General features: G+C 43.2%; 1 pseudogene; it reads left to right on the top strand.

The window, feature by feature from the left end:
- Nucleotides 1-523: 523 nt before the first annotated feature.
- Nucleotides 524-2416, top strand: LOC147464449 (sugar transport protein MST4 pseudogene; annotated as a pseudogene).
- Nucleotides 2417-10871: the final 8455 nt, after the last annotated feature.

The following is a 10871-nucleotide window of genomic DNA, read 5'->3' as shown; positions in this document are numbered from 1 at the left end:
ATTCTTTCATAAATTTCTACTCTGCTCTTCAAAAGCATCGCCAAGAAAATGGTTTTTCTTGAACAGTGGTGGGTAGGAGTATAGGACGCCAACATGGTAGAATTGAAATTATTACAACAATAAAGCACGATAGCGGTCACATTAGTCTTGTCTCTCTCTCTCTCTAGATTGTTCCTACGATGGTAAAAGCTTCTCCTCCTCTCTTAGGTTTGTTCCTATGACGCTAAAAAACTTATGTTCTCTCTCTCTCTCTCTCTCTCTCTCTCTCATAACATGCTTTCTGCATATTGGGAATTCTTGAAAAATAGCTGGAAATGCGTAAAAGTATGGCGATGAAAAGTATTGGCGCGGATGCGAGGCGCGTAAATATTTCAAAAATGGAAAACTGCGCGTGTCCACAACGTCGTGGATTTTCCCTACACGCGCAGATGCTTTTGGAGGTTGTATAAAATGGTGCGAACATTGAAGCTAGGTACTATTCATTTTGCAGAGGATCATTGTCAGCTGAAGCAAAGTGCAGAGATCCATTAAGATGGTGATGGCAGCGCTGAGCATGGACGAGGCTGGACGTTATGACCAAGGGCGGCTGACATTGCACGTGGTATGGACGGCCGTCGTGGCTGCCTTCGGGGGGCTCATGTTCGGCTACGACATCGGCATCAGCGGAGGCGTGACAGCCATGGATGACTTTCTCACCCTCTTCTTCCCGCGCCTCCTGCGCCGCAAGAACCAGGCGCATGAGAGCGACTACTGCAAGTTCGACGATCACACGCTCCAGCTCTTCACGTCCTCTCTCTACCTGGCGGCCATGGCTGCCACTCTGGTGGCCGCTCACGTCACCCGCAAGCAGGGCCGCGTCCGCTCCATTTTGCTGGCCGGCGCATTCTTCATTTTGGGCGTCATTTTCAACTTCGCATCTGTGCACGTGGCCATGCTCATCGTGGGGCGCATGCTGCTGGGACTCGGTGTAGGCTTCGCCAACCAGGCCGTGCCACTGTATCTGTCAGAAGTGGCCCCCGCCCGCTGGCGTGGCGCCATGAACATCGGATTCCAGCTTTCCGTCACCATCGGCATCCTCGTCGCCAACCTCGTCAACTACTTCACCCAGAACATCCACCCCTGGGGCTGGCGCCTCTCTCTCGGACTCGCCGGCATCCCCGCCACCGTCATCTTCCTCGCAGGCCTCACTTTGAGCGACACCCCCAACAGCATCCTCGAGAGAGGGCTAGCCAGCGGCGATGGCGACGTTGAGGACGCCGCCGAGAAGCAGGCCTATGAAGTGCTGTGCAAGATCCGCGGCATTCCAGACGTGCACGCAGAGCTCCATGCCATGAAGCAGGCAAGCCAGGCCTCGCAAGCGGTGCAAAGCCCGTGGAGAGCCATGTGGAAGAAGAATAAGCCTCAGCTGGCAGTGACGGTGGCGCTTCAAGTCTTCCAGCAGCTGACAGGCATTAACGCTATTATGTTTTATGCGCCTGTGCTTTTCCAGACAGTGGGCTTCAAGAGCGACGCCGCCCTCTACTCGGCCGCCATCACGGGGGGCATCAACGTGCTGTCCACGCTTGTGTCGGTGGCACTGGTCGACAGGCTGGGCCGTAGAAAGCTGCTTCTGGAGGGCAGCGTGCAGATGTTGGTGGCACAAGTGGCCATCGGCGTTTTGCTTGGGACGTCGCTGAAGGCAGGGCAGGAGCCCTCAGGAGTAGTGGCTATCTGGATTATTGTGCTCACCTGCGTCTTCGTGCCGGGCTTCGCCTGGTCGTGGGGGCCCATGGGCTGGCTCATCCCAAGCGAGATCTTCCCCCTGGAGTCGCGCCCTGCAGGGCAGAGCGTGGCGGTGCTGGTGAACATGCTCTTCACCTTTTTGATAGCGCAGGCCTTCCTGTCCATGCTGTGCGCCATGCGCTTCGCCATCTACTTCTTCTTCGCCGCCTGGGTGCTGGTGATGGGCATTGCCGCCTTCTTCTTGCTGCCCGAGACCAAGGGCCTGCCCATCGAGGATGTGGACAGCGTCTGGAGAAACCATCGTGTCTGGAGGACACTTCTCCCACCCCTGACCGAGGCAGAGGCGCGCCAGCAGCACATGAGACAGATCATGTAGAAACTTTATCCTCACATATTGTCCCTCCCGAATCCCGATTGTAATATGGAGCTACGGCTTATTAAATACGGCGCACTGGTGATACACTCTCCATGAGTGCTACAAATTAACTTATTTCCAGAAAACCTATAAGTGCAAAAACTAAGAGGTTTTTGGCTTAATTTTGAAGGTATTTCGAAAAGAATACACTAAAATCTCCCAAAACTTGTAGGATTTTTCCACCTCCAAAGTTTATTTGTAAAGGTAAATTTCAAAATTTAAGGGTGTGATTACACAAAACCTAGGTTTTTTTTTAGCATTGCTCTCCATTTGTATACAGTTTCGCGTTCGTTGTAAATACATTTCTTTCATTTCACAGCAGCATGGGTTTTCCAAAAGCAAAATATTGAAAAATCGAGCTAATTATTTATATTTTTACACTATTTTTGCCAAAATCTATGTGGGACCTTCCTTTTCCTCTTGCTCTCAAGCGGCAGATTTGAATTTCAAAGCGGCATCACTGTAAGCTGAGACACACTTTTCTCGAACACTGTTTCACGGCTCTAGCAAGGGGGGAGGGGTTGTTCTCATGTATATTGATGTCTTCTCCGCCCACAGTATGAACGCTCAAGAGTACCACCTGCACGACGAGCCACACTAACAAAGTTATAAATTTGAACACACAAGAGAGTACCACGAAGAGGCACAATTACAAAGTTATAAATAATATTTGTAATGAGTCAAACAAAACGAATGTCTTGAATCTAGTCTTTGCTCTCTGTCATATATGAGGGCTATGGCCGGAACGTAACCAGTAATTCCTCTCCAATTTTTGCAACATCTCGAATCTAACGATGATTAGAAATTCATTTCAACTCAAACAGCCACATTATCATAAGCAAGACACACGATCAAGCTGGTAAAATACGATCTTCAACTAATTACCCTTCCAAGCTTGATGAAGTAAGTTAGCTAGTTGAAAAGAAAATGGATCGATACCTGCTTTGATTACAGTGTGGAGAAGCCTACAAAGAGATAGTTGCACGAGATTCAATTGTAACAAAAAGAAACCGAGCTGAAACCCAAAATTACATTTTGTTACTACAATAGCTTAATCCACCCTGAAAAGCAAAATTTCCTATGAGGGATTGGTGGGGGTGGGTGATGAGATTGCATAATTCACTACTATATGTATAGGCTCATTTCTACTCAAACGTTCTAGCTCATGGCCACTCTTGGTGCTTTGCAATTAGCACTGGATTGGTAATAGGACACTTTTAGATCCTTGGACACATTTGTGTTCTCTTAACTAACCATTTTCAAATGCCAAAGGGGTTCTAAAGGGCTCTATATCCACAAAGCTAGCTTATGACCTTAAAGAAACTTGGAATTTCTTTGGGCTATTGATTCCAGGTCTCCAAAAGTGAGTTTGAGTAACATTTTTAAAGCTAACTTAAGCCCAAAAAAAAACAACGTGCTATTTTGGCCAATTTTCATAAAATTAACATAAAATCACACTAAAACACATCTTAGTGACCTCTAAAGTGCTACATAGCTAGCATAGGTAGTTCTAAAGGCTTTGTTATGCTTCTATAAACCCTATGTATTGGAAGCTATGGCTCATTTATGAAAAATTCTTCGTGTTGATTTACTAGTAACATTTACATTTTGATGATTATTTTGAAAGTGTCTTTGTAATCAAAAAGAAATTTTGAGTGTGTTTATGGAGTTCTCAACACATGAAAATCTTCTACCTTGCATTTTGGGCCCCCAAATACTATGAAAATTTAAAAACATTTACCGCGGCCTTTTATTGCGGTTTGTAGAGAGACAGTTCAAAATGGGCTGGCCAAAGAAGAGAGAGAGGGACGGGAGGACATTTTTTGCACTTCAAATATTATCGTAGACATTACCGCATTTATTATCATGTATATTACCACAATTATTCTCGTAAGTATTACCGCGGTTATTACCGACACCCCCTTTAGCGCAAAATCATTTAAATTTGGGTATTTCTCTTTGTATTTCTTGTGAAAAAAAATTTAAAAATATGATTTTTTATTTCAAAAAATTTAGCAAAAGATAATATTAAAACATGAAACGACAGCTATTTGGATAAATTACGTTATGCAAGGCATGTGACCGCTTTGTCACAAATGTTGGACCGCAAGAAAAACACACATTGTGTTCAAAATAGAAGAGGTTGCACTCTTCCCCCGAATACCACGCATGCATTTTACCCAAGCGACTACATCCAGGCATTCATCACATATTTTAAAAGCCGTTACATAGTGGTGGTGACGAGCTCTCTTGTTGTGAAGACTTGTCGAGCAAGGAGCACAATAAAAGAGCTCTTCTTTCAAGTAGTTTTCAATAGCAAAAGCACTCTCGCACTCCGCACAACACAAAACACTACTTGCACCCATAAACCTTTAGAACAACAACGGAAGAAAATGTGTGAAGGTGGGTGTTAGAAAGGGAGAGAGCTTATAACCACTGTTATTGCCTTGAGCATTATTGCGCAATGATGTAGAGCCAAAATATGCAAATTTGAGTACTGTTGGAGCTCTATATAGAGCCCACACCTATGCTATATATAGCATAGGTGTGGGCTCTATATATAGCTTTAACATATATATACATATATATATATATAGCTAGCATAGGTGGGGCATAGGTGTGGGCTCTATGTATAGCTCCAATGAGTACTTCGATCCATTTCAACCTAAAAAATAATTCAAAGCATGCATTTGTTATTTTTCACGAAAATTTGTATAAAAAAATGATTGATATTCTATCATCAAATTAATCACACCCACTTGATTAACATAAATTATCATGCTTGACAAAATTAGAGAGTGAGAGAAAGCGATGAATGGGTGACACAATAAAAACTTCTCATCAAATAAAATATATACAAAAAATTTATAAATCATCTTCCAAAAGAATCTAAACCCATGGCTCCTAAATCAAAAAGGGAGAAATTGAATTGTCGTTTGTGAATGTATTGGCTTCATCATCTTTGACCTCGTCATCTTCCATCCCATCATCCTCATCATGGCAATCATCATTGCTAAGATTCGCAACGCTGGACTTGAGTCATTGATGTCTCTCTCCCGAGTCCCATGTTCCCTGTCATCCAAAGTAATAGGTGGGAGAGGGTCAAAGACGGTCTCCATTTCATTAATGGGAAAAATTGTTCTTCCTCGAGGTGTTACGAGAACTACAAAACACAAGTTTTGGTTGATGGATTGATGGAATATAGATGACCTATAGAAGGGAAGTCCAATGTGAGTGACATTGGTATTATGTTACAAGCAAATAAGGGACGTAGAGAAGGTTTATACTCACCTGCTCACAATTGCGTGGAAAACCTAAGTTTACATATTTCCCCATGTGATACACACTAGAGTCCACCATGGTGGACTCTAGCAATACACACTAGAGTGCACCATGCAGAGCCCATTCTCATGTCGTCTAGACACATTTGCAAACCAATTGCACTTGAAGATGAAGGTATGAAAGGATTTAAAATTGACCTTTAATATCCTTTCAATAGTACCACAGTATCTGGTTTCATCACCATTTGTGTCAAATTTGCCCATGATGCCACAATCCATGGTGGTTCGACGCTCATCAATGTGGCGTGTACGAAAGTATCGAATGCTAGGCAAAGGTGGTGTGCCTCACCATGCTTTGCCCGTGTTCACCAACCATTGTTCGGCCACCCACATTTATCTCCTTATTCTTTATACATCCAAAGAATAAGGAGCTCTCACTCATTCTCACATGATGCTCATACAGTAAGATTTGGGAGCTTCACCCCACACCCATGTGTTGTTCTCTCTCTATCCCCTTCTCACTCTCCGCACACGCATCGCATTTGCGCACTCACAATTGGTATCAGAGCTTTGGCGACGCGCGTGCGATGGCTTTTCGATGAGACGAAAGCGACGGAGCTCAGCTATGGTGGCTTGAGCTCGACGGAGGTGGATGTTGAGATGTAGAGAGAGAGAGAGAGAGAGAGAGAGAGAGAGAGAGAGAGAGAGAGAGAGAGAGAGAGAGAGAGAGAGAGAGAAGAGACACACCATGTACACTCCCAAAGACTGATTCATATTGAGGACAAGATACAAATATATAGGTGAGACCAAGTTGAGTAGAGTAAGCCATATATAGCTCCAACACCCCCATTCAAACAAAGGTCTCTAGCTTTGGATGAAAAAATTCAGGGGAGTTCAAGGGAAAAACCCAAGCCCCTATACAATGTGAAAATATGAACCAAAGATGATGATGTGAAAGTGAATTTTGTATCTATGTATAAATATGCAAGTGACTCAGAGATCACAGCGTGCAAATGTGGAGTGTGCATAGTGCATGGTACCTATAGGATTACAATGTCATATGTACAAAGCTATCACAATAGCAGAGAAGCTAATCTAGAAAGAGTGAGGCCGAAGCAACTTCAAGCTCTGAGCACAAGAGGATGAAACGTGACTCATTGAGGCCTTATGTAAGAATGTCTGCAATCATCTGGTCACTTGGACAATGTTCCACCATTATCGTGCCTTTGCGTACTTCATACCTGACATAATGACAGTGGACAGCAATGTGCTTTGACTTATTATGTTGAACATAGTCTTTTGCAAGACTAATAGCACTTTGGTTGTCACACCGCAAGGGTGTGCTAGAAAGAGGAGAGTGACCAATATCAACCAATATTTGTCGAAGCCAGATCAGCTCACAAGCTGCAAGTGATGCCGCAACATATTCTAACTCAGTTGTAAAAACTGCAACACAGCGTTGTTTCTTGCTAGTCCAAGAATTAACAAGAAAGCCATTTATAAAGAATCAATTTCCACTAGTAGATCGCATAGATAAATGTGAGCTTGCCTAGTCTGCATCGGTGTAACCCAAAAGAGAAAGAGATTTCATAGAATCTGATATCAGTTGTCATCGGTAGACCAAACCAAAATTTGTAGTGCCTTTTAAGTATTTTAATATACGCTTTGCTACATTCCAATGCTTAAGAGAAGGACGTGCAAGATGTTGTCCAAGATAATGAGCAACAAATAGAATATCAGGACGAGTGTTCATGCCAACAAGCTGGAGACATCCAATCAAGTTAGCAAAAAGTTGATTTGTGACAAGTGGATCACCACTGTCAGAAGTGTTCTTCGTAGAGCTCTCAAGACAAGGTGTGTTGGCCGAATGTGCAGATTCCATACCAAACTTTTGAATAGTATCTGCAATAAACTTTGACTGTCGAAGGAATAAAATACATTTTTTTACGGTTTCGTTGGATCGAACGCCAAGACACGAGTGAATCTCTCCAAGATCTATTATATCAAATGCAGAAGACAATAACTTTTTCACTTGCTGAAGAAATCCCAAATCATTGGAAACAAGGATGGTATCATCCACATAAAGAGTAAGAATCAAAAAACTCCTACCTTGGTGTTTTATGTATAAGTTGGGGTCTGAAGAGCAAGAGGTGAATCCTTTGGAGGGGAGAAAAGATCAAATTTTGTATACCAAACCCGTGAAGCTTGTTTGAGACCATATAGTGCCTTATGGAGTTGAGCAACAAGGTCTTCTTTACCTGAAATAACAAACCCTTCTGGCTGTTCCAGATAAATTTCCTCTTTCAAATTACCATTCAAAAAAGCGGTTCGCACATCCATTTAATGAGCTTGGAAGTCAAATTTATCATAAAATATAATACCTAACTTTACCAAATTATTCTCTCATATTAAACTGATCATTTAATGTGGGACAATAAACGGGAACAAGAGTTAGAATAGAGGCATGTGCTTTTAGACCTATCTCAACACGGGACCAAAAGGAGAGACGGTTGCATCTCAATAGGGGTCCAAAAGGAGATGGTCTATCAAACAGCAATGTGACAATAAGTGCCTTTGGACTTACCTCAGCAGGGGACCAAGAGGAGAGGTGGTTACATCTCAATAGGGGTCCAAAAGGAGGTAGTCTATCAAAGAGCGATGTGCATCTGGAGCTTAAAAGACCTTAGGGTTAGCTTCATTAAAGACCTCCAATGGTTAGTGTTAAAAGTCCTTTGACCTTAGGCAAGCTAGGGCTGAGCTTGAGGTGGGAACCCGACCTAAGCTTGAGGTGCTTGTCGTGCTTGATGACTAAGGTGCTTGAGGTGCTTGTCGTTCTTGATGACTAAGGTGTGTGCTTGATGACTAAGGTGCTTGAGGTGCTTGTCATGCTTGATGACTAAGGTACTTGAGGTACTTGTCATACTTAATGAGGAAGGTGCTTGAGAAGCTTCCCATGCAGGGGGGGTAAGGTGCTTGAGTCAAAAAGAGACCCTACAAACTTAATGAGGAAGGTGCTTGAGAAGCTTCCCATGCATTGGGGGGTAAGGTGCTTGAGTCAAAAAGAGACCCTACAAACTTAATGAGGAAGGTGCTTGAGAAGCTTCCTATGCATGAAAGTCCCAAAGTTAGGAGAATCTTTGACTTAACTTTCCACTCACCCAAAGGGCACCCCTTTTCTCAAAGGGCACATGGGACACATGTCAGACTCTGGGCCATATGCTTAACCACATGGTGTGCTTGAATGCTATTGGTTGGGCTAAAGAGGGGTCCAATGAGCTTCTAGTTCCATCAAACAAATATGTAGATATTTTCAAGCTCTCTCTCTCTAAGGGGTAAGGAGGACACTTGTCCAAAGACTACCCATGTACTTGAATGCATGTTGCATGTGATTGGCTAGGGGGGAGAGGGGTCCAATGAGCTTGAAACATGTGTAAAAGCTACAACTCACCCCAAGCAAGCAAGGGGGGTTTTGGGGGGATATACACCACACACACACTCACTTTGCGGATTCATTCTCACTTGGTGAAAGTTGAGGAACTCCACCTCCTTCTCCAAGCTTGTGAGAAGTGAGAGCCTACACCAACACTCTTGGCTATGGAATGCAAATCCACCCAAGAGCCATGCTTCAATGCTTAAGCTTTCCATCTTGTCCATCTTAATTACTATGCTATAATGTATTCTAGCAAGAACAGTGATGATAAGTGAGTAACTATTTCTTTCTCGATGGAATGTTTCTTCTTCCTCTTCCCTACCCTCATTCCCCGCTAGCTCTCTCCACCTTCGAAGGTGTTTGAGGCCTTGGAATTGAGGCTTGGGATAGTTAATGCTTTCTAAATATTTTATGTTATGCTTATGATGCACGAAGCTTTCCATCTTCATTGCATCACCAAGGTCACAAGGAACACAAAGATTGTGTTGTACCAAGTCTCTCTTGATGGGATAAAATATAATACAAATGCCTATTGGAGGGGAGACCGGCTCCGTATGAATCGGGTCCTTAACTATTGTCATTTTCTTTAAACTCACTCTCTTGCAAAAGTATTGTTCATGCCAAGTTAACTAACTACCATGTTTATGTTGCTACCATCAATTAAGTTCACTCGCTATGCTCACGAAGTAATCTCACAAAAATGCTTCACCTAATTTCCTAATTCCGCTACTCTCAAAGTTCATAGGCCATTTCCATTACATTGGTATCAGAGCATTTGGTTTCTCTTTTCTTGCTTGAGAAGAGAGGTTCTTAAGTAGCCTATTAATGGTTGATTTTGTTAATTATAACAGGGTAAGTGGGACTGGGATCTATTATAGGTTTTATTGAGCCCACTATGTGGGATATGGTGCACACCTTGAGAGCTTTGGTCTTAATAATGGAGTCTTTTTAGACTTGCCTACGGCTTTACCATTATTGAGCCATAATAAGTCCGAAAGGAGCTATCCCTTGGCAACTCTGCTATGTTAGACCTACTCCACTACTCTCTATAATTAACCACTTTGAGCCGTGGGTGTAGATACTTAAGAGCCAATTCTCAAAGGCTAAGAGGAGTAGCAACTAAGGTTTTGAATTTCCAAAGCATACACTAAGTAAATACATAAGTTTAATTGACATGGCTGACAATAACCAAGAGAGTAGAATGAACATTGATAACTTTGATTTTGCACATGAAGGTGCTAACGATGATGCCCCCATGTTTGTTAATTATCTTGTCACTAGGTTGCAACAAGCTATGGGCAACCCTACTTTGCAAGCCAAAGTTACTCAACAACTTCGTGCTTATGGGATTTTCTTTCCTCTCCAAGAGGAGAGAGACCTTAGGAGGCCTCTTGATGAGACCCCCAAAAGAAGACTCTCTCCCATACGAGAGGAGGAATCCAAAGATCAAGAAAGTAATGAATCCCTAAATTCCTCCGAAGATGTGGCTCCTCAAAGAAGGCAGACTAAACGATCGCCAACTCCTCTCAAGAGGAAACAGTTAACGCATAGTCCTTCTCCTCGTCACTTCAAAAAGGAAGAGAGGAAACAAAGGAAGAAAAGGGCAATTTTATCTCTTGCTAGCTGGTGTTGTTCGGCTTTAGCTTTCAATTCTTGCACTTGCTTTTTAGATCGGTGATGACATTTAATCTATCGTCTAACTCTCCTTGGAGAGCGTCAATCACCATCTCTAGTTCTTTAGCCTTTGTGTTGCGGCTAAGTGTTGTTGATCGGAGTCTTTCCGTCATGTCCTGCATTTGCTTTGCACATTCGTTGACTTGCAGAATTACCTCATTGTTCGATTTCCATTCCTCATTTCTTGTGAGCTGCCTAGATGTCTCAGCCGTCTCTTGTGTCTCTCTCGGCTGCGTTGTGGCTGGTTGTTCTTGCCCTTGAGGCTGTGGCTGGCCTTCTTCTGCTTTGTCATCCTAAGGCTTCATGGATGCTTCGGCTGTTTCTTGCTGTGTAGAGGTAGAAGGTGTTT

This window comes from Adiantum capillus-veneris, chromosome 1 (assembly GCF_014529385.1).
Source record: "Adiantum capillus-veneris isolate H3 chromosome 1, ASM1452938v2, whole genome shotgun sequence".
Lineage (NCBI taxonomy): Eukaryota > Viridiplantae > Streptophyta > Polypodiopsida > Polypodiales > Pteridaceae > Adiantum > Adiantum capillus-veneris.
This window is presented reverse-complemented; position numbering and strand designations above follow the sequence as displayed.